Consider the following 21,852-nt stretch of genomic DNA (forward strand, 5'->3'; position numbering starts at 1 on the left):
ATCCCTCCTATTTCTTAACTATTCTTTATTCTAGTGCTATTTGTCCCTCCCAGTCCTCTGTGCACCTTGTTTCTTCTCTCTAATGTTTCCTCCTGGTGTCCATCCTCCTGCCAAATTAGTTTAATTTGAGTGAAACCTTTATTAAAAATGACTATTGACATCCAAAACATTTCTATTCCAGCCAAACTGATTCTGGACAGTATGCACATTCCTAGTGTGTGGATGCTTTGCCTGGTGTCACCCTATGAGCTCCAGACTAAAAACAGCCCAGGATTGATCGCCAGTGTGGGCTGAGTTAGTCAATCTCAACGTGGACAGTAGTGTGGCTCCTACAACAGGCCTCGGTGCCTCTGGCTAGCGAGAGGAGGAATCTACTGCTCCTGATCATTATCCAGTGACCTTTGTGTGGATGTTGGCTGCAGGATCGGTTTTGGCTGTGATGTGTACCCTGAATATTTGAAGAACACCAATAATGAGATTTTTACATGTACTGGGGCCGAAAATCAACAGTCATGATCATGGCAGCCAAGCGGAGATTGCACCTAATTTGTGCGGGACTAACTGGCACCTGCACCACTCCAGGCACATCTTGGGCACCCACCTGCTTCTTGCTGCTGGAAACTTAAGTGCCTGTCCATCAAAAGGGGATTGACCAGCACAGCTATCCCCCCCATACTCCATTCTCATCCCCTTTCAGGGAGCCAATACTGAAGCTTTCTCAAAAAGGAATTGGCCATCTTCTGGGTGCTTCCTTGGCCTGGGTATTCCCAGTTGTTGCCCACGTGCTCCCTTCTGGAGACCAGCACTGTACCCAAGTTTTACCAAGGAGAAATATAAGGGCAGGATAATCCAGGGTGGGAGGGTGCGGAGGAGCAGGATAGGAACAGGGCAGGATCATGCGTGGGATAGGGGCAAATGGTAAGAAGTTTCTCACTGGGAATTACTGCCAAATAATGAGGAGTTTCTCATTGGGTATTACTGCCAAATAATGAGGAGTTTCTCACTGGAAGTTACTGCCAAATAACGAGGAGTTTCTCACTGGGTATTACTGCCAAATAATGAGGAGTTTCTCACTGGAAATTACTGCCAAATAACGAGGAGTTTCTCACTGGGTATTACTGCCAAATAACGAGGAGTTTCTCACTGGGAATTACTGCCAAATAATAAGGAGTTTCTCACTGGGTATTACTGCCAAATAATGAGGAGTTTCTCACTGGGTATCAGTGTCAAATAACGAGGAGTTTCTCACTGGATGTTACTGTCAGCCCAGCAGCAATGTCCACTGTGCCAGTGGCATTCCCATAGAGTTAAACCAAAGTATTGGTCTTGCCACAACCGTCTTGCTACCATGAACAGTATCTGTGGTGATGCATAACATTTACCCTGTAGATGAAGATTTGAAGTTTATAAGCTCCTGTATAGTGCTGAGACGGACTTGCATTACAGCCAGCCTGCAGCCACTGTTGGCAATGCCAACATCACATGCACTGTATCAGTTGGTAACGGTACATGGCAAATGTCACCATCCGTCAAAGGACCAATCTCGACCCTTTAACACTGGCCAACCCATGGTTAACCAGCTCTCCTTCAACCACCCCGTGATTACCAATTCGGGAACCTCTGCAAAGGTGATCGTGGGTTAAGGGCTGACAGCTCAATATTATGAGTTACACCAACCAGACTTATTCTGCCAGCTGTCTGATCAACATCTCGCAGGGGCGATAGGGGCCATCATGCCTCCCAACCGGTCACCTTCAATAGACTGAACAGACTGAGCTTCCTTACAGTGTGAGGGAGACTTGAAATGATAATTAGAAATAATAATGAATTAAGTCCGAACCCGAGGGAAGTGCAATGAAATCTCAGCCATACATTGCAGGGAACAACAAACAGCGGCATCCGGGCGTTTCTTGCAGTTTTCCTTGAGTCCGGAAAGAACTCCTCCCACCTTGGGATTTCTGCTCTGAAGCTGGAACTTTTTCTCCGTCAGTCACACCGGCAGCTGCTGAAAGTTTGGAAACTTTGACACAAAGTGCCCGATTTAAGGTAAGCTGAATACTGACGATTCTTTCCCAACTTATCAATAGAAGGAGGCGGTTCGGGACTTGGAGCTGACTGGTTTCACATTTACAATCCTGGGGAATGAGCGTGGGAGTGCGGGGCATCTGTGGGGGTTGTCTCTGGGTCATTGGGATCTGGGCTCAGAGGTACTAAAACATATATATTAAAACATCAAAGATCAATAATCAGCAGGGGGCAAAGGGAAATGGAAAACTATCTGAAACCCAGGTCAGGAGGTGTCCGGGTCTGAGATCTGCAAATGTTTCACTGAATCCCAGAGAGATAGACAGTAAGTGAAAAGGTCGAATACTGAAACAGTGCACGGAGTTTAATTTACTGTAATGAGAAAAGTTCCAGTTTAAACGGATGCAAACGCTAAATATATAAAATGTACAAAATCCCAGAAATTATAAATATACAAAATCCCAGAAATATAAATATACAAAATCTCAGAAACATGTATGTATAAAATGCCAAGTCAGGCACCTTTCCAGGTGTGAGGGTTTCTTTTAAAAATGGTACAAATGACCCAGGCTGTGTATGTTCTCTGTTTATTTTTGAAAAGCCTTCAATGTCATTAATGATGGGCTTTGTGGTGACTGTGCCGGGGTTGTGGGGACAATGCCGGGGTTGTGGGGACTGTGCCGGGATTGTGGGGACGGTGCCAGGGATAATGTAACCGCAGCGTGTTACCCCCAACCCCTGATGAAATGTGAGGATCATTACCTGGATATTTTGTGGGAGAATGTGTGCCTGGTCAGGGAATTGTATACTGCAGTCCTGGTGTATGTCTGGTCAAGGTGTGTACACTGCAATCCTGGTGTGTGTCTGGTCAGGGTATTGTACACTGCAGTCCTGTGTGTGTGCCTGGTCAGGGTATTGTACGCTGCAGTCCTGGTGCATGTCTGGTCAGGGTACTGTACACTGCAGTCCTGTGTGTGTGCCTGGTCAGGGTATTGTACACTGCAGTCCTGTGTGTGTGCCTGGTCAGGGTATTGTACACTGCAGTCCTGGTGTGTGTCTGGCAGGGTATTGTACACTGCAGTCCTGTGTGTGTGCCTGGTCAGGGTATTGTACACTGCAGTCCTGGTGTGTGTCTGGCAGGGTATTGTACACTGCAGTCCTGTGTGTGTGCCTGGTCAGGGTATTGTACACTGCAGTCCTGGTGTGTGTCTGGTCAGGGTATTGTACACTGCAGTCCTGTGTGTGTGCCTGGTCAGGGTATTGTACACTGCAGTCCTGGTGTGTGTCTGGCAGGGTATTGTACACTGCAGTCCTGTGTGTGTGCCTGGTCAGGGTATTGTACACTGCAGTCCTGGTGTGTGTCTGGTCAGGGTATTGTACACTGCAGTCCTGGTTTGTGTCTGGTCAGGGTATTGTACACTGCAGTCCTGGTGGCTATCTGGGCGGGACATTGTACACTGCAGTCCTGGTGTGTGCCTGGGCGGGACATTGTACACTGCAGTCCTGGTGTGTGCCTGGGCGGGACATTATACACTGCAGTCCTGGTGTGTGCCTGGGCGGGACATTATACACTGCAGTCTTGGTGGCTATCTGGGAGGGGTATTGTACACTGCAGTCCTGGTCTGTGCCTGGGAGGGACATTGTACACTGCAGTCCTGGTGTGTGCCTGGGCGGGACATTGTACATTGCAGTCCTGGTGTGTGCCTGGACGGGACATTATACACTGCAGTCCTGGTGTGTGCCTGGGAGGGACATTTTACACTGCAGTCCTGGTGTGTGCCTGGGCGGGACATTGTACACTGCAGTCCTGGTGTGTGCCAGGGAGGGGTATTGTACACTGCAGTCCTGGTGTGTGCCAGGGAGGGGTATTGTACACTGCAGTCCTGGTGTGTGTCCACCTGGGAGTAATTTGTCCCTTGCACACTGCACTAAAAAGACCGATTCCTGTTCTCCGTATTACGGGATTGCTGAATAAGCTCCCACTGTCACATTTACACTGGTTTCACTTCGCTACATGAACAATGTGAATGCATTAGCGTTTACAATTCCAATTGATGTAACCACACCCTACACACCCCTCCTTCATGATTCCTCACGGTGTGGAAATCTCATTCTTCACATCGTCTCCTACTGGAACATTCCTACCCTGGACCACAAAATTGCGACGCTGTTCACTTCCCTCTGTCAATCTTTCCTCCTACAATCTGCAGACTTGGAAAACTCAAACTTGCTGTCATTTAATCACTGCCTGATGGTTTACGTCAACTTGTCTCCCTAATCTTTTCAGCCCAGGTGAGGGGCCGAGTGCAGTGCCACTAACGTTGTATATGGTTGGACTGGGGGGCAATATGAAGTAAAAGCGATGGTGAGCGCACGATAGGCTCTGGCCCTTCACCGAGGTTCCTGAATACAAAAGAAACAATAGTGAGTTTGGGGGAGGACAGCAAAACTACATATTCAGAATAGAGGGCGACGCCTGGGCCCGTTGCACAAAGCAACAGCACAGAACAGGCTTCTGTAGAATGAATAGGACAATTTATTAAAAACGAACAGAAAACAGTAGGAGTGAATGTGCGTGGGGGGAGCCAATCACAGAGCGAGTTATTCCTGTTCCGAGGCTGGAGTTTGTTCGGTTAAATTACAAGTGATCGGTTTTTTGTTCCTCTGCTCTGCACCCTCGGCCTTTTATTGAGCGGGTCACTGCACGTATAGGGTCAGAAGCAGCTTCTGGCGTCTGCATCTGTTTCATATAAAAGGAAATGTAGTTGATGTCAAAGGTGGGCGACTTAGCCTGTGATCCCAACAAAGTGGCTGAGGGGGCTTCAATTTGGGACAAAACAGAATTTGGGAGCAAACATTCCGGTTCCATGCTTATGGGGAATTGTGTTAAAAAGTTTTCAGTTTCCAGTTTTTAACGTTTGACCTCGGTGTCCCGTTCAACCGAGAACTGACCCGCCATCGCGCCCCTTCCCGCCGCTAAAACCATTATCGACATTTAGACATGATTTCTACAATGTTTTCCTCTTCCCTCCATAAGCTCCACCTTATTCAGAACTCCGTTGCCCAAGTCCCACTCTTCCCTCAGTCCTCGCTGACCTACATTGCAATCCCATCTTCCTTGGCTCCAAACCCTCCATGGCCTTGCCCCCCCCCCCCCGTAAACACCTCCTACCTAATGTCTCACCATTCCTCTGACTCTGGCCTTTTGTGCACCGCCCCCTCACTCCCTTCACCCCATCATTGGTGGCAGAGCCTTCAGTTGCTCCCTGGAACGTTTCCCGCAACCTCTTCACTTACCGGACCATCTTTAAAACTCCCACCATGTCTGCTCATTTAGTCCTTCTGTCTATTTTTCTCTTCCCCAATGTAAAGTAGTTTGAGGGTGTTTTCCACTTTAAAGGCATTATATAAATGTAAGTTATTATTTAATAGAGAATCTTCTGAGTTTTCATGGAAACTGGTTGGGTGTACCTTAATCTTCAGTTGGAACGAATTAGGCCATTGGTTTGCTAACTACATTTCCATAAGGGCAGTACAGTGCCCCTTTAAGAGAGCGCAGTGCCCCTTTAAGATAAAGCAGTGCCACTTTAAGAATGACAAGATGTGACATTGTCTCCTGCAGGCTGGAAGAAGTGAAGGAATGTTAGTGCAAATGTCACTAGAAAGATAGAGGAGTCTTGCCTGAGGGCATATACAGGAGAAGGCCAATATCACAGCAATGCAGTCCCACCCAGTTCAGCCTCACTCACAAGGAGCTGGTGCAGAAATATCACTTCGACTGTTTCCAGTTACAGAGTGATGGAGAGAGTCTGCTTTATTTACACGTGTTTTTGTCTATTTCGCATAGCTCTCCCAGGCCATACTTTGACTGGGATGTAGGTGAGTGAACGCAGGTGTGAGTGAGCTCGGCCCGTGCCCATCTATGGAGCGGGTGTGCAGCAGAAGGGGGAGTGACTGGCAGTCTCCATGCCACCAGCTGCCCATTCAGCTTCACTCAATGCTGCGGCCAGTTACCCGACTGAGATCGGTAATACCGCACCCGAGGGGAAGCCAGGGTCGGCCGTAGCTGTGACTGAATCCAGGTCTCTGAGCTGTTGCAAGGCTCACTGACACAGTGCACTAGTGGGACGGACCCAAGCTTCCCATTTTATCAATGTACGGGAGAAAAGTTGACTCTTTTCGGTTTTAGTTACAGATGTGCACAACAATATGGCAGCATTAATGTACATGTTAGAAGGAGCCACTCTCCTTCCTGCTTCTATCAGGGGAGAGACTGCGGACACCGCACCCTTTGGCTGCAGACTCACAAGCCTTTTGGCAGGACAATGTGTTCATAACAACTGAGACTCTGCCAGTATTTTACTGTATCAGGTCTTCTTGGTTTTTAAAGTGAGAAATGGTGACTTGCACGACAGGGAGTTTGGGCGATGCTATTGGTTTTTATAATTTTTTGCAAGTAAAATTTGGTTGCTGACTTGGCCCTGTCCCTTAGTCTCGGGCTCGGCCCTGATCCTCAGTCCCGGGCTCGGCCCTGTCCCTCAGTCCTGGGTCTGCCCTGTCCCTCAGTCCCGGGCTTGGCCCTATCCCTCAGTCCCGGGCTCGGCCCTGTCCCTCAATCCTGGGCCTGCCCTATCCCTCAGTCCTGGGCCTGCTCTGTCCCTCAGCCCTGGGTCTGCCCTGTCCCTCAGTCCTGGGTCTGCTCTGTCCCTCAGCCCTGGGTCTGCCCTGTCCCTCAGTCCTGGGTCTGCCCTGACCCTCAGTCCTGGGTCTGCCCTGTCCCTCAGTCCTGGGTCTGCCCTGTCCCTCAGTCCTGGGTCTGCCCTGACCCTCAGTCCTGGGTCTGCTCTGTCCCTCAGTCCTGGGTCTGCCCTGTCCCTCAGTCCTGGGTCTGCCCTGACCCTCAGTCCTGGGTCTGCTCTGTCCCTCAGCCCTGGGTCTGCCCTGTCCCTCAGTCCTGGGTCTGCCCTGTCCCTCAGTCCTGGGTCTGCTCTGTCCTTCAGTCCTGGATCTTTCCCTAAGTCCATTGCTGCAGTAGAATACAAAACTTTATTGTGGTCACTGCTGTACAAGTCAGGAAGAAACATATACCAGTGACTACACCGCACCGAGTAAGGTTTATACTAACCCAGAGTGTCATTAGCCTTCAGACACTTAGAGTTTTAAAAAGGTGCTGATTTTATTTGACGTGCGCGCCTTTGATTGATGGGAGGAGATATTTGCCATTTTCTGCATGTTGTTGTCACACACTGTATATATGCCAGTGCTTCATGTTTTTCTAGAAGCAAAGAAAAAGCTTTGCTGGACATTTTTCTGGAGGTCAGTACTTCTTTAATGGGATGAGTCCTGTGGCAGTGTATTGCACTGTGTTGATGCCAAGTCTTGGTATTACCTGGGGCGGCCTGAGGTGGTGGAGAGTGGGTGAGTGGGACTTGTGGCAGTTGATACAAGCAGTATTGGACATATCACAAGACCGGCGTGTCACCTGTTCAAATCAGCTGAGACCTGTCCCTGAGTCTCTCAAACAAAGAGAACATGTTGGCAGTTCAGTGAGAAAAAGAGACGTTAAAATGTTTTGAGTTGTGATGCTGACACTCACAAGTCCTGCTCTTATTGTCCAGTTAAAGCATTCCTTATGCATGATGGATCCTATGGTGATTGGCCTCACCCTGCGTTTGAATCCTTTCCTGAGTATTTCGTCCCTAATGTGGTTTTCTGCTGCTTTTTGTTGTTGGGAATATTGTGGGCGACACATGCAGCTGTTACAAGATGTAATATTTGGGAATGTGAACTTTAATCGGAGGCCATCGAGACAGTAACAATGGGACAATGAAAGAATGTCAGATTTTTAAAAGTGAAAGTTCCCGAAGTGGCAGAGAATCAATAGCTGCCTTCATCCAGCCCACAGAAAGGCACAAATGGAGTGCTCTGTGTATAGACGACCAGGCCGACCGGAGACAGCACAACGGCCCGAAGAATGCTGGCGGTCCAGTGAATGGAGCGGTTGTAAAGTAGTATGAGCTGACTGCTGTATTGCCTGTTAGATTAAATAGCTATCAGTCTATGGGATCTCTAATTGGCGCATATTTATACTTATTTTCTTGCTGTTGTAGTTAGGTGGTGTCTGGCTAGGATACTGATTCTGATCGAGATCCAGCTGTGTACTGGAAATGGTAAAAAAAAAATCCCCTCTTCTAAAAGCTGTTCATAGTTTAGTTGGGAAAAGGCAGTAGGTGATTCAGAGCAGGAAACACCCAGGTGCAATCGCTGATCTGTGCTCAATTCGTGGATCCCAGTGATTAGAACGGACAGCCCAGAGACTGGGTTTGTGTGTGTGTGAAAATCCCGCGTATGGAGCGCACTCCCTATCCACAAACCTTACTTCCTGTTGACTCCATTTTCTGTCAGGGTCAATGTTACAATGCACACATTTGGTAAAGTTTCTATGGCAGGATCTGTTAGTGGAATATGTCCTAATTCCCCGGGAAAAGAGGACTACCTCTGGAAGAAGGGATAGCAGTTGCTGGAGCTGGAGGTGGGCTGGTTGTAGGCAATCCTTGTGAAAGGTGGTCAGGATGACCAGAGTGACAGAGTAAGGGGAGAAAGGCACAGGAGATCCCTTATAGGGCAACTGTTCATGAACTCTCCCAACGAGAGCAATGAAGGTATTGATGGTGGCGGCTGAATCTTTCAAGCCTTGCAATGACTCTGGCTAAAACCTATCAGATCACCAAAGGTAATAGTTAAACATCACAAGCAATAGGGAGGTTTCCCTTCAGAGTTCCTTGCCCCCACAGAAGGAATCAATCACTTTGTTTACCCTGAATATGACAGAGCCCTTCACTGCTCTAGAAACTTAACTGATTGGCCATTTGATCAGGTCTTGGCTCTTCCCCATAAACATTGGCCTCTTGCCTGACAGGAAGGAGGACTTTGAAAATCGGGAAGCTCCAAATGGTCAAAATGAAACTTGCGACTAGATATCCTGATAAAAAGGCTCCAGAACTATCCTTGGAGGCATCTTCAACATTTTCCTTTTAGAATATCGCAAACTTTAGGACATCCTCCTGATTTGTTTGCTAAATCCGAGGCTATGGGATTTAGATCATGGGATTTCCATTCAGAATTCATTCATTCTGTTGAATCGTCTGCTGACCGTGTACTTACTGCACACTCAGTGTTGCAAACTTTACTACTCGCAATCTGAACCATTGCACTCGGTTGGGGAGCTTTTGGGGGTTGTATCAGTCTAGAGCAATCCACTGGAACACTGTGGCTCAAGGGCAGTGTGTGGTTTATTTAACATTAGCCTGCTATTAGTAGCTGCTCCCACTGGTTTGCTTATGATGAGATTCTGCAATTCTACTCTTGCTGCCTTCTATATCCTTGATGGTAATGCTCCCTCACAGTAATTCCTGTACATACCCTTTGTCCTTTCTTTGGTTGATGATCTATCTGTAACTGCCAGGCACTGAGGGAGTGATGTAAATGGAATCACTAATGGCCGGGAAGAGCTGTTTGTTTGAATGACCCGATGGCGCAGACCTAACCCAAGGCATCGCATGGATTATAATAAACCTTCAGGTGTGCCAGCGTGCTTTTGATTCTCACTGACGCACTAATCGGCCAGAACAGTGGGAGTAAAACTGGCACGTCACGTTACCTGAGTCAAACAAGGAACGTCAGTGGTGCGTTCCGGAAAAGGTGTGCCACACACATAGGAATTAAAATGGGCAGCATACATATCCCATTGGTGGTGTTAAAATAGATAACGGTTACATTGAAAGAGACCTAGAGATATTAGTAGACATCTTACTTCACGTGTCAAACCAATGCAACGGTTTGACGTGTGCAGTAGGGTGTTTACTAATATCCCGAGATCTCTTTCAACTTAACCGTCATCGATTTTAACACCACGAGTGGGATTTGTTTGCTCAGCAAAGCAAATAGAATGTCGAACTATATGGCCAAAACAATGAAGTACAAGTCGGAGGAAATCGCTCTCGGGTCAGGTCGCACCTTGAGAACTGTTTTAATCGCAGAGGTACAAAGGAGGCATTTGTGTCCTGGAGAGAAGAGCCATGAGTCTGATCCATACCGTTGACGACTGAGTTATGAGGAAAGACTCGTGAAAAAGACTTTCTATCCTTGAAAGAAGGTGATACAGAAAGACCCTCACAGAGGTATAGAAGGTATTAAAACGTATAGAGATGGTAATTCTGGAACATTGCTTTAAAATAAACCGTGAACAATACGGCAAAAGGGCACAAACTAGTGAAAGTCAAATTTAGGACTGATATCAGGAAGTTCTTCACACAAAAAATTGACCAACACATGGATTTGACTCGGGTAGGGTACTAGAGGCAACAATCCTGGGATTATTTAAGACACGGCTAGGTGGTGTTCAGGGACCTGTAGGATCTTTTTGTTTGGATGAGCGAAAATGGGCTGAATGGTCTTCCTCGTCTGTATTTTTCTTGGGATTCTGGAGGAGTCTGCAATCCAGCTGACCACTTTCTGCCAGTAACCGATGAATGGGGTAGACACTGTGTGTGTGTGTGTGTGTGTGTGAGTGAGAGAGAGTAAACAAGAAGCACTCTGGGTTTAAAATAAAATCCATTTGACATTGTAAATCTTTGTCCTCCAAAAAGCACTGGAAAAATTGTCGGGTAGTTTGGAGTATCCACTTCCACCCTTTTGTCCGTGGGAACTTTCCAAAGTGACTGACAGAGGGATGTTGTGTGAGTCGCTGCATTGTTTTAATCCCAGATGTTTCCTTTAGAGGGTGGAACTCAAAACAATTGGAATCCGTGACCCTGTGCTTGTGATTTGGAAAAGCTGCAGCTCATTAACAAGGGGACTTGGCTGCGGCTGAGAGTGTAGTTTCATTATGTGGAGAGTGAAGAATGATACTTTCCCCTCTTGTTATGGGCAGTTCTGTCCGGTCGCCAAAATATGCACAGAAGTGTTTTAGCTGAAGTTCTTAAATCATTACTTTCACCAATGGAACAATTGGGCAGAAAGTTCAGTGAAGGCAGCTTGCTATTAAACTGATTTCAGTGAAATAGTTTATCCACCGCATTGGACACTCGAGCTGCAGGAAATAGTGAGATGTAGTTTACGTGTTCTGAGACAGTGCGCGCAGGATGTTACTGCTCCGGTTTCTAAGCCTTGTTTCCAATATGCTCAGATGTTACGAGGCTGTGAATTGTAAGCCAGATTTATTTCCTTCTCCTCTCCTGGAAATGACGCTGGTATTGGACTCTCACTGCTGCCTTGCCCAAATGGCTTGTGCGAGCCTAGACAGTTTCATACAGGATGTTAATGGGATAGTCAACCATGGAGGCCATCACAGCCAAGCTGGATCTTGTCCTCACCCAATGTCCACACATGCATACTTTCCAGCAGGAGTCACTGGATAGTGATTAGAAGCAGGAACCTTGGCTGTTTTGTTTTCTCTCCCTCCCTAACCCAGGGGCATTGAGGCCAATTCCAGAATTCTAGTGCCAGCCCAGCTGACTTTGGATGGAACTTGGGACCTTCCTGGATTATAAGGCACAATTTCCCAATGTTTAGCTTGCGGACAGCTTGTCGTTATATGGCTGTTTCATTCTGCAGCTCACTTCAATCCAGTTTGATGCACCCTCCAATAACTGACAACCCTCCGCCAAAGTAACATGACTGTTGATGTTGTGATTGTCTGACGGAGATTGTACAAAATTTGTGAATCTCTACAGTTTGCACAGCTTTAACAGTAGAATGTTCTTTCATACTTCACGCGGATGAGTTTCCTGACTAGTGAGAGGACTTGTCAATCTCTCACTTGGATCTGGTTAATGTGCATCTCTGCGACTCATGACAGGGAGGCCTGATAACTCTGGTACAAAAGGTCACATCGTAGATAACAGCATAAGGGAGACAAACTGTTTAATAGAAGCCGCGCTATGTTTATTGAAGAATAACCTACAGAGGGAAATTAGTGATCAGCTTCAGAGAGTTTTTCTCTAATGCTGGCACAGCTGAATGTGCTTTCCATAAATATTACAAGACAATATATTCCGCAGGATGCGAACACTGGTCTGATCTCCCTCAGGAAGTGAAGCACTTAATTCGGAGAGATATGTAACTTACAGCAGTATCCCTTATCCCCAACCTGCAGCAGATCCCTCACTATTATTGAATCAATACAATTTGAGAACAGAGCTAGAGTTTATTTGCCTCATTCTGGCTATCGAGCGTTTGCCCACGGATATAAATGTTATGTTTGTTTGACCCATAGAGAAAAGTACCACTGACATGAGTGGGAAAATGCTATTTGGATTTCTGGTGGGGAGTGAGAGGGATGGAGCAGGAAGAAGCCCAGTTTTAACCTAAACAAGCTCCTTTAGCAGATGCTGCTGGTACTGGGATCCTGTCCATAATGAACACCTTTGGAACTGGCTTCATGTGCTCTTAATAGGCAGCTGTTCTAACGCAGGTTCATGTCCAAATCATTGACATACTAACGGACAGTGAGCTTATTGGATACAGGTGGTCTTTTCCATAGTGCTGGAGTCTCCACACAGGTGGTCTCTCGATACAGGTGGTTCCCCCATACAGGTCTTTTAAAACAAGTTTCACTTTTTATTGAAGCTGACCACCTGGAGCCGTCCCAAAAGTGCCCGTTATGCGCAGAGCTCCAGGTCTAGTCCCTGCAGCACTCTGATTATCTCCACTGCTGGATGTAATGGGGCCTAGGTTCTGACATGGGATCTGCAGTTTATCAAGCTGAGAATGGTTAAAAAGGGGAGCAATGAAAACTCCGTAGAAATCTGCGTCAGATTATTCAAAGACAAACGATCCAGTCGCGTCAGGTGGATTTTTTGTGTAAAGTTATCTGGAGTGAATTATGAATCAGCACAGGAGCAACACACTCTGGGGCACAAACACATGCATTAGCTTTAAAGAGCAGGGTGCAGCAGGAAAGCAGCGAAAGGTGCAGCATATTGGCATTCCGTAGAATTTTTCAGCCTCATCGGAAGTGAAGCTTCATTGAATTAGCGAGTGGAATTTTCCAACTGTGCTTTAATCTATGCATGAAGCTGACCGGGGCAGTGTGGCTTGTGACGCCTTGTTTGCAGTTGAAGGGTTAACTGATTTGCAGTGAGCAATTCCTCCGCATGTCTTTCAACGGCAGATTGTGTTACAGCCAGTGTCAGCAAGCCACGGGTATGAAGCATCGGAGGTAACTGTGCTGGTAGGAGGCTGCACACCAGCTCCCTGAGCCTCTATACACTTTCTGGCGATAAAGAACTGGAAACATTGCATTTGTCTCCACTAAACACACGGGTGGTCGGACTGATTAGTTGTTTCAAGTTGAAGGAATAACATTTAAGGCCGTGTACAGGATGGGGACCGTGGAGGCACAGGAAAGGAGTAAAGCTCGAATCATAGAATCATAGTAAAGCAGGCGAATCATAGAATCTTGCAGCACAGAAGGCGGCCATTCGGCCCGTCATGCCTGTACCGGAGTTGTCCAATTTAGTCCCACACCCCCATAACCCTGCAAATGAGTCCTCTTCAAGTACATGGCCAATTGTCCTTTGAAAGTTGCCTTTTGATTCCATCACCCTTTCAGGTAGTACAATGTTACCAACCCTCTGTGTAGAAAAGAATCTCCTAATTTCTCCTCTGGTTTGTCTGTGAATTATTTTAAATCTGTGACCTCTGGTTACTGAACCACTTACAGTCTGTGTCAGTATCCCTCTGTTCCCGAGCTGATTCCTGTGCTGGTGCAATGTTGAAGTCTAACCTTAGCCACCAATTTGTTAAAATTTTAAATTTTGGAACCTGCTTTCGAATGTGTCGTTCAGATTCTCATTGAGGTGTGGACCCTCACTGACTCAGCAGTAGCCAATTAATGGACAGGTTTCCATTTGAGACATTGTCTCCCATTCTGAATGTTTGCTTGTAGCTCTGAAAGGAGAGGTAAAGATCCTCAGCAATGAGCAATTATGTCAACTCCATGCTTATCTCTGAACTGTATGAGTGAGGCAGAGAGACTCAGATGCCCAAATTGCAGAGATATAGACTGACCTAGGTTCATGATCTGGTGCTTTGTTTGAGACCCATGACGGCATTGGATAATAGTGTCACCTTCCAGACTAAATTCAAACACGGTTATGTATATAGAGCAGGGTATATTTAATAATAACCAGGAATAATGATCCAAGTCAGCAATTGCAACAGCTCTTCACCTTTAACAGCAGGGTCTCATTGCATCTCGGCTAGGGAGGGCAAAGTCAGCCAGGGATTCTGCTCCTGATCACTATCCAGTGACCCTTGATGGAAAATATGTGGATGTCAGGTGAGATCAGAATCAGCTGTTATGCCCCCTCCACAGTCAAATAGCCTACTCATGCATGAAGAATGGCCACTTGGGCAAGGTCTCCTGGACCATAGCCCCAGCAAGGTCCCGGTAAGGTGCCACACGCAAGGTTGTTACACAAGATTAGGGTTCATGGGATTACGGGTATTAGCATAGATTGAGGATTGGTTAACAGACAGAAAACAGAGAGTGGGAATAAAAAGGTCATTTTCAGGTTGGCAGGCTGTAACTAGTGGGGTGTCGCAGGGATCAGTGCTTGGGCCTCAGCTATTTACAATCTATATTAATGACTTAGATGAAGGGACTGAGTGTAATGTATCAAAGCTTGCTGATGATACTAAGCTAGGTGAGAAAATAAGCTGTGAGGAGGATGCAAAGGGATATCAACAGATTAAGTGAGTGGGCAAGAAGGTGGCAGATGGAGTATAATGTGGGGAAATGTGAGGTTATTCACTTTGGTGGGAAAAAGAGAAAAAAAAATTAATGGTGAGAAACTATTAAATGCTGGTGTTCAGAGGGATTTGGGTGTCCTTGTACAAGAAACATTGAAAGTTAACCTGCAGGTACAGCAAGCAATTCAGAAGGCAAACAGTATGTTGGCCTTTATTGCGAGGGGGTTGGAGTACAAGAGTAAGGAAGTCTTGCTGCAATTGTACAGGGCTTTGGTGAGATCACACCCTATAGTACTATGTGCAATTTTGGTCTCCTTACCTAAGGATGGATATACTTGCCTTAGAGGCAGTGCAATGAAGGTTCACTAGATTGATTCCTGGGATGAGAGAGTTGTCCTTTGAGGAAGGATTGAGTAGAAAGGGCCTATACTCTCTGGAGTTTAGAAGAATGAGAGGTGATCTCATTGAAACATATAAGATTCTAAGAGGGCTTGGCAGGGTAGATGCTGAGAGGGTGTTTCCCCTAGCTGGAGAGTCTAGAACTAGGGGGCATAGTCTCAGGATATGGGGTCAGACATTTAGAACTGAAATGAGGAGGAATTTCTTCACGCAGAGGGTCATGAATATTTGAAATTCTCTACCCTAGAGGGCGGTGGATGCTCAGTCATTGAGTATATTCAAGACTGAGATCGATAGATTTTTGGACTCTAAAGGGAATCAAGGGATATGGGGATCAGGTGGGAAACAGGAGTTGAGGTAGAGGATCAGCCATGATCTTATTCAATGCCGGAGCAGACTTGAGGGGCCATATGGCTTACTCCCACTTCTAATTTTTAATGTTTCTTAGGTCCCCTGGACCAAAGCCCAACAAGAATCTGAGATAAGAGGAGTGGAGAAAATTGGTCGAAAAATAATGAAATGCTAAATATGAACCAGCTGACAGATTGCCAGCAACCTCAGCCTTTCATTCTTACTGCTCCTACTGGTTAATTAAAGTGGCCTTGACTCTGTTTTGTGGTTTGAGGTAAAGCCAGAGAGATCAACAAGACAACACAAACACAGTAGGGAAATTCCACAGTCCAATTGCTGAGCTGGTAACAGGAGCAGAAATACTCAGCTGGGATTCTGTGTTAGAGCCGGTTCTCATTCTGGCTGAATAACGTTAATGGGCCTATGACTGTGGGAGGGATCAGTGAGATAAGCAGATGCTACAGTATCTGTCTGGGCCTCCTTGTATGTTCTTGTTCGTGTAGTTAGCCAAAGGGTGAGTGGAACTAGACTGCCACAGGGTTAGCAGACAATCCATTTCACTCGGCAGCTTTACATCAAGGAGTTATTTTTATCATATTCTCTGCTGAGTGGAATGGATTATCTGGTAACCTTGTGGCAGTCTAGTTCTACTCACCCTTTGGCTAACTACATGAACAAGAACACACAAGGAGGCCTAGTCAGATATTGTAGCATCTGCTTATCTCACTGATCCCTCCCACAGACGTTGGCCCGTTAGTGTTATTTGGATGTCAGGAGATAACAGGATCAGGCTGTGCTGTGATGGCCCCACAGCAGAATAGCCAATCTGCACTCAGTGTTTAGGCTCACTCTTGGAAAAATGGCTCAGGTAACAGTAACCCAGCAAACAGGCAATGCATTTCAATACCAACAACAACGTGCATTTATGTAGCGCCTTTAACGTAATAAAACGTCCCAAGGCGCTTCACAGGAACGTTATCAAACAAATTTAACACTGAGCTACATAAGGAGATAGTAGGGCAGGTGACCAAAAGCTTGGTCAAAGAGATAGGTCTTAAGGAGCGTCTTAAAGGAGGAGAGAGGGGCGGAGAGGTTTAGGGAGGGAATTCCAGAGCTTAGGGCCTAGGCAGCTGAAGGCACGGCCGCCAATGTTGGAGGGATGAAAACCGGGGATGCACAAGAGGCCAGGAGAAGAGAGCAAATGAAGGAAAATGCTTGTTCAAATGATCTTAATTCGGTGTTGTGCTCTTAGTGACACGTTGTCACTTGTTTGCATAGCAGCGGTGCTGAGATTGGAATTTCTGATTGTGTCAATTACATGCCAGTAGCCACCAGCCCACTGAAGCCGCATTCCAGGGAGTGGGTCTGCGGTTGTGTTGTATTTCCAATCGAAGTTTATTGTTCGGTGAGAGCTTAGCCCATTTAAACCACACCTGCCTGTGCAAGTCGCCTGGTCCTCACTTTACTGCACAATTTGCAGGAAGCATTTACAGGGGTTGTTCGAAATCTCGGCGCTCCTCCAATTCTGGCCTCGTGCGCATCCCCGATTTTAATCTCCCCACCATTGGCGGCCGTGCCTTCAGCTGCCTAGAATTCCCTCCCTAAACCTCACCACCTCTCTCTCCTCCTTTTAAGACGCTTCTTAAAACCTATCTCTTTGACCGAGCTTTTGGTCACCTGTCCTAATATCTCCTTATGTTGTTCGGTGTCAAATTTTGTTTGATTACGCTTCTGTGAAGCGCCTAGGGACATTTTACTATGTTAAAGATGCTATAAAAATGCAAGTTGTTGTTGTTGGATTAAATTGCCAAGAGTTTTTTTGATTGTTTATCACAGTTGCACAGGTGACATTTTTCAGGAGCTTGAACTGCTATGAGTCTGTGGCCCGAGTTGGGTTTTACTATTGAGTTACATGTTTCAGGAGCAGGAGGTTTTGTTGCCAGTGGGTATGGGGAGAGTGGGTGGCATCTAGGGCGGTTTTACAGGGGGTACACGTGCCCACAAACATGTAAACCATCTATGGGACACAGATCAAGGGCTGCAACTCTACACACCCACTATGGAACAACCAGAGCAAGTGGTTATATGCAGAGTAAAGCTCCCTCTACACTACCCCGTCAAACACTCCATGTCATGTACAGAAGCAAAATACTGTGGATGCTGGAAATCTGAAATAAAAACAGAAAACGCTGGAGAAGCTCAGCAAGGCAGGCAGCATCTGTGGAGAAAGAAACAGAGTTAATGTTTCAGGTCGCAAACCTTCCATCAGAACTGAAAGAAGTTAAAGAGTTAATAGTTTTTAAACAAGTACAGAGCCAGGGAAAGGAGAGGAGGGGGAGGAAAGAACAAAAGGGAAAGTCTGAGATAGGGTGGAGGGCAAGGGTGATTAAATGACAAAAGTGATGATGGTGCAAAGCAAGGAGGGTGGTAATGGGACAAGTTAAGAAACAAAAGACGGGTCTAGAGAAGCTGTAAATGGCAACAGCAGAACCATTACCAGCAGCTGCAGCTCCACAAAAAAAATGGGAGCAGTGGTTGTGATCTGAAGTTATTGAAATTAGTATTGAGTCTGGAAGGTTGAAAAGTGCCTAATCAAAAGATGAGGTGCTATTCCTCGAGCTTCCATTGAGCTTCATTGGAACAGATCCCAGTGAACACTGTTCCAATGAAACTGGAAACGTTAACTCTTTCTCTCTCCACAGATGCTGCCTGACTTGCTGAGTATTTCCAGCATTTCCTATTTTTATTCCAGGTCATGTACATCATGAGTTATATGCAGAGTAAAGGTCCCTTTACACTATCCCATCAAACACTCCAGGTCATGTCCAGCATGGGTTATATGCAGAGTAAAGGTCCCTCTAAACTATCCCATCAAACACTCCAGGTCATGTACATCATGAGTTATATGCAGAGTAAAGGTCCCTCTACACTATCCCATCAAACACTCCAGGTCATGTACATCATGAGTTATATGCAGAGTAAAGGTCCCTCTACACTATCCAATCAAACACTCCAGGTCATGTACATCATGAGTTATATGCAGATTAAATATCCCTCTGCTCTGTCCCATCAAACACTCCAAGATGAGGTACAGCACCAGTTAGATGTAGAGTAAAGCTCCCTCTATATACCCCTATGTTTATGATCCAGCTCAGTCTAGGTTTACTGGATCTAGTTCATTTGCTTAGTCTGAATGAGCTGTTAAATTGGATTTGATCTGAACTGACAGAACAATAATGAGATAAATGACCAGTTAATCTGTATTGGTCGAGAGATAAATGTTGGCCAGGTTACTGGGAGAACGTCTCTACTCTTTGAATAGTCCCATGGGATCTTTTACATCCATCTGAGCATGCAGATGGGGCCTTGATTTAATGTCTCATCCGAAAGATGGTTGAGGGTAGGGGATTTGATCCTGGTCTGTTTCCCCCATACCTCTGTACCCACATCATGTCACGAACACAGTGACAGACCGAATGGGGCAGTGAGTTGAATAGGCCAACAGCAGGTGTCGTGAACCAAGAAAAAGAAAGTCTCCCTCTAACTCTCATCGGCTTGTTTACATTTGCAGGACCCACCCACTAGCATTTAATACTCCAGAAATGTAGGTGCCCCTTGAAAGAGAAGGTAATGCTGTAAACATATTTTCGAATTTACGACAGTGACACCTCACCAGTGAAACTTGTTCTCCCCACGGTTGCCAAACTGTTTTTCACGATGGCACAGCCCCTTTAAAAAGTGAAGTATTGGTGCAAGGAGGGAGTGAAGCAAAGCTGCCTGAACACAATGGGTCCCGAGACTGGGGTTATCCTGGAGCTGGAGATTTGGCGTCAGGAAATTTTCTTTGGAGCAAACTTGGTGTTTTCCTGCAGTAATTCACGCCTGCGGAAACAGCAAATTCTTCTGTTGGCGAGGTTAAAGGAAGCACCTCCCTGATTTGTATCTGTCCGTGCAGCTGGTGTTGGTTGAGATTCAGGTTGGTTTTAACCGTTTTATACACTGGTAGCAAATCCTGGACACAAAAGGACGTGTTTGAACACTTTCTAGAAAGTCAATTGAATGAAACAGGCCCAGTGAAAAGCGGAAAAGTAGAAATTTACCTTTCTGTTCTGTGTCGCCCCTGCTCCCTGGCCCTTATCTGACCCTTTCCAACTCGGTCTCCTATCTCTCTTAAAGAAATATTTAAAGAATATGACCACTTAACATTCAGTAAAAATAGCCAGACCTTAATGTGACTTTGGCATTACCTTTCAGAAGATTTGATTGCTGCAGTGGAAATGTTAATATCCCCCGCCCCGCCCTCGGTAACCAAAGAGCCAGACCCAAACATCCCACATCTGAGAGCGACACCCCCCTAGTCCATCCGCTCCCCTGCGATACCCATTGTGTTTAGACATGTTACTTCATGCAGTGTTGTGAATAGTAAACTGACTAGTTATTGAACATTGTCCAAATAGGCAGCAGAATGAAGTATTTTTTTAAAAAATTAATTATTTTTTTGAGCGGGGATAGATTTTTGTGCTCATTAGGATGAAGGCAATAATTCTCTATTACTTGTGAATAGCTGATCTGTGCGATTCATTATCTTCGGGGGAGTTGCGTGGGAGCCGGGTGCAGAGTTTTGCCTGATGATTTTTCACTCCATGAGGAAGTGAGAATCCTCAGCTCCAGTTTTCGATGGCGGGCTGAATGGGTAATAGACCTCTGTTGTGCTATTCCGTGGCACAGATGCAGTGTCAAGACCGCACCTTAAGCCTTGTGCTGTTGAGTTCGGCAGTACGACTGACAGCTGGAACTGTTCATTCACTGCGAGACGAACAATGTGAAATTCTTTTATCCAGCTGTGGGGATTGTGGACCGGGGATGGTGTTTCCATCAAGAAATATACATGGGAGAAAAATGTATAAATTACACACATTCCATGAAACTATGTGGGCTGGGGCTCCAGCGCTAGCAGCTGCCACCAGGGTAGTTGACTATTTCTGGGGAATTTTGGGAGGTACTTTGAATAGGTGAGACCTCAGTCCTTCACTTGCCTCGAAGCTGAAGCTGAACTGATACAGACTCCTGTGTGAGAGATGCCAGTGATTGTAACGTGTGCAGTCTGGTGTGGGCAATCCTGGTGACAGTAACGGGTGCAGTCTGGTGTGAGCAGTCCTGGTGACAGTAACGGGTGCAGTCTGGTGTGAGCAGTCCTGGTGACAGTAACGGGTGCAGTCTGGTGTGAGCAGTCCTGGTGACAGTAACGGGTGCAGTCTGGTGTGAGCAGTCCTGGTGACAGTAACGGGTGCAGTCTGGTGTGAGCAGTCCTGGTGACAGTAACGGGTGCAGTCTGGTGTGAGCAGTCCTGGTGACAGTAACGGGTGCAGTCTGGTGTGAGCAGTCCTGGTGACAGTAACGGGTGCAGTCTGGTGTGAGCAGTCCTGGTGACAGTAACGGGTGCAGTCTGGTGTGAGCAGTCCTGGTGACAGTAACGGGTGCAGTCTGGTGTGAGCAGTCCTGGTGACAGTAACGGGTGCAGTCTGGTGTGAGCAGTCCTGGTGACAGTAACGGCTGCAGTCTGGTGTGAGCAGTCCTGGTGACAGTAACGGGTGCAGTCTGGTGTGAGCAGTCCTGGTGACAGTAACGGGTGCAGTCTGGTGTGAGCAGTCCTGGTGACAGTAACGGCTGCAGTCTGGTGTGAGCAGTCCTGGTGACAGTAACGGGTGCAGTCTGGTGTGAGCAATCCTGGTGACAGTAACGGCTGCAGTCTGGTGTGAGCAATCCTGGTGACAGTAACGGCTGCAGTCTGGTGTGAGCAATCCTGGTGACAGTAACGGGTGCAGTCTGGTGTGAGCAATCCTGGTGACAGTAACGGGTGCAGTCTGGTGTGAGCAATCCTGGTGACAGTAACGGGTGCAGTCTGGTGTGAGCAATCCTGGTGACAGTAACGGGTGCAGTCTGGTGTGAGCAATCCTGGTGACAGTAATGGCTGCAGTCTGGTGTGAGCAATCATGGTGACAGTAACGGCTGCAGTCTGGTGTGAGGAATCCTGGTGACAGTAACAGGTGCAGCTTGATATATGTGCAGTCTGGTGTGTGAGGAACGTCGATTAAGTGTTTGTTTGTTGGTACAAACATGTCAGCTCGTGCGTGGAGAGAATGCAAGTTGTGCCTCTGGAATCCATGTGTTGTCTAACAGAATTCCAGATCATTGTCATTCTTAATGAGTGCAGGAGTTAGTGAGTTTCAATTATCTGCAGATGACTTGATTTAAGGGACACCAATGAATCTGCCTCATATTTATGAGTAGCTCATTCAATAACACTGGAGTCCTGAGTGG

General features: G+C 46.6%; 1 protein-coding gene across 3 annotated transcripts in view; it reads left to right on the forward strand.

The window, feature by feature from the left end:
- The first annotated feature begins 916 nt into the window (after positions 1-916).
- kank3 (KN motif and ankyrin repeat domains 3) overlaps positions 917-21,852 on the forward strand; it is a 46,490-nt gene continuing 25,554 nt past the window's right edge. Inside the window, exon 1 of one of the 3 annotated variants that reach the window (XR_010957905.1) lies at positions 917-2,046. The gene's annotated coding sequence lies outside the window, so the exon portion shown is untranslated. Of the gene's footprint in view, positions 2,047-10,138; positions 10,215-21,852 lie in introns of those variants that run through there. The other 2 variants (XM_067968201.1, XR_010957906.1) reach the window with 2 other exon arrangements.

The sequence above is a fragment of the Heptranchias perlo genome, chromosome 29, assembly GCF_035084215.1.
Source record: "Heptranchias perlo isolate sHepPer1 chromosome 29, sHepPer1.hap1, whole genome shotgun sequence".
In the NCBI taxonomy this organism is placed as follows: domain Eukaryota; kingdom Metazoa; phylum Chordata; class Chondrichthyes; order Hexanchiformes; family Hexanchidae; genus Heptranchias; species Heptranchias perlo.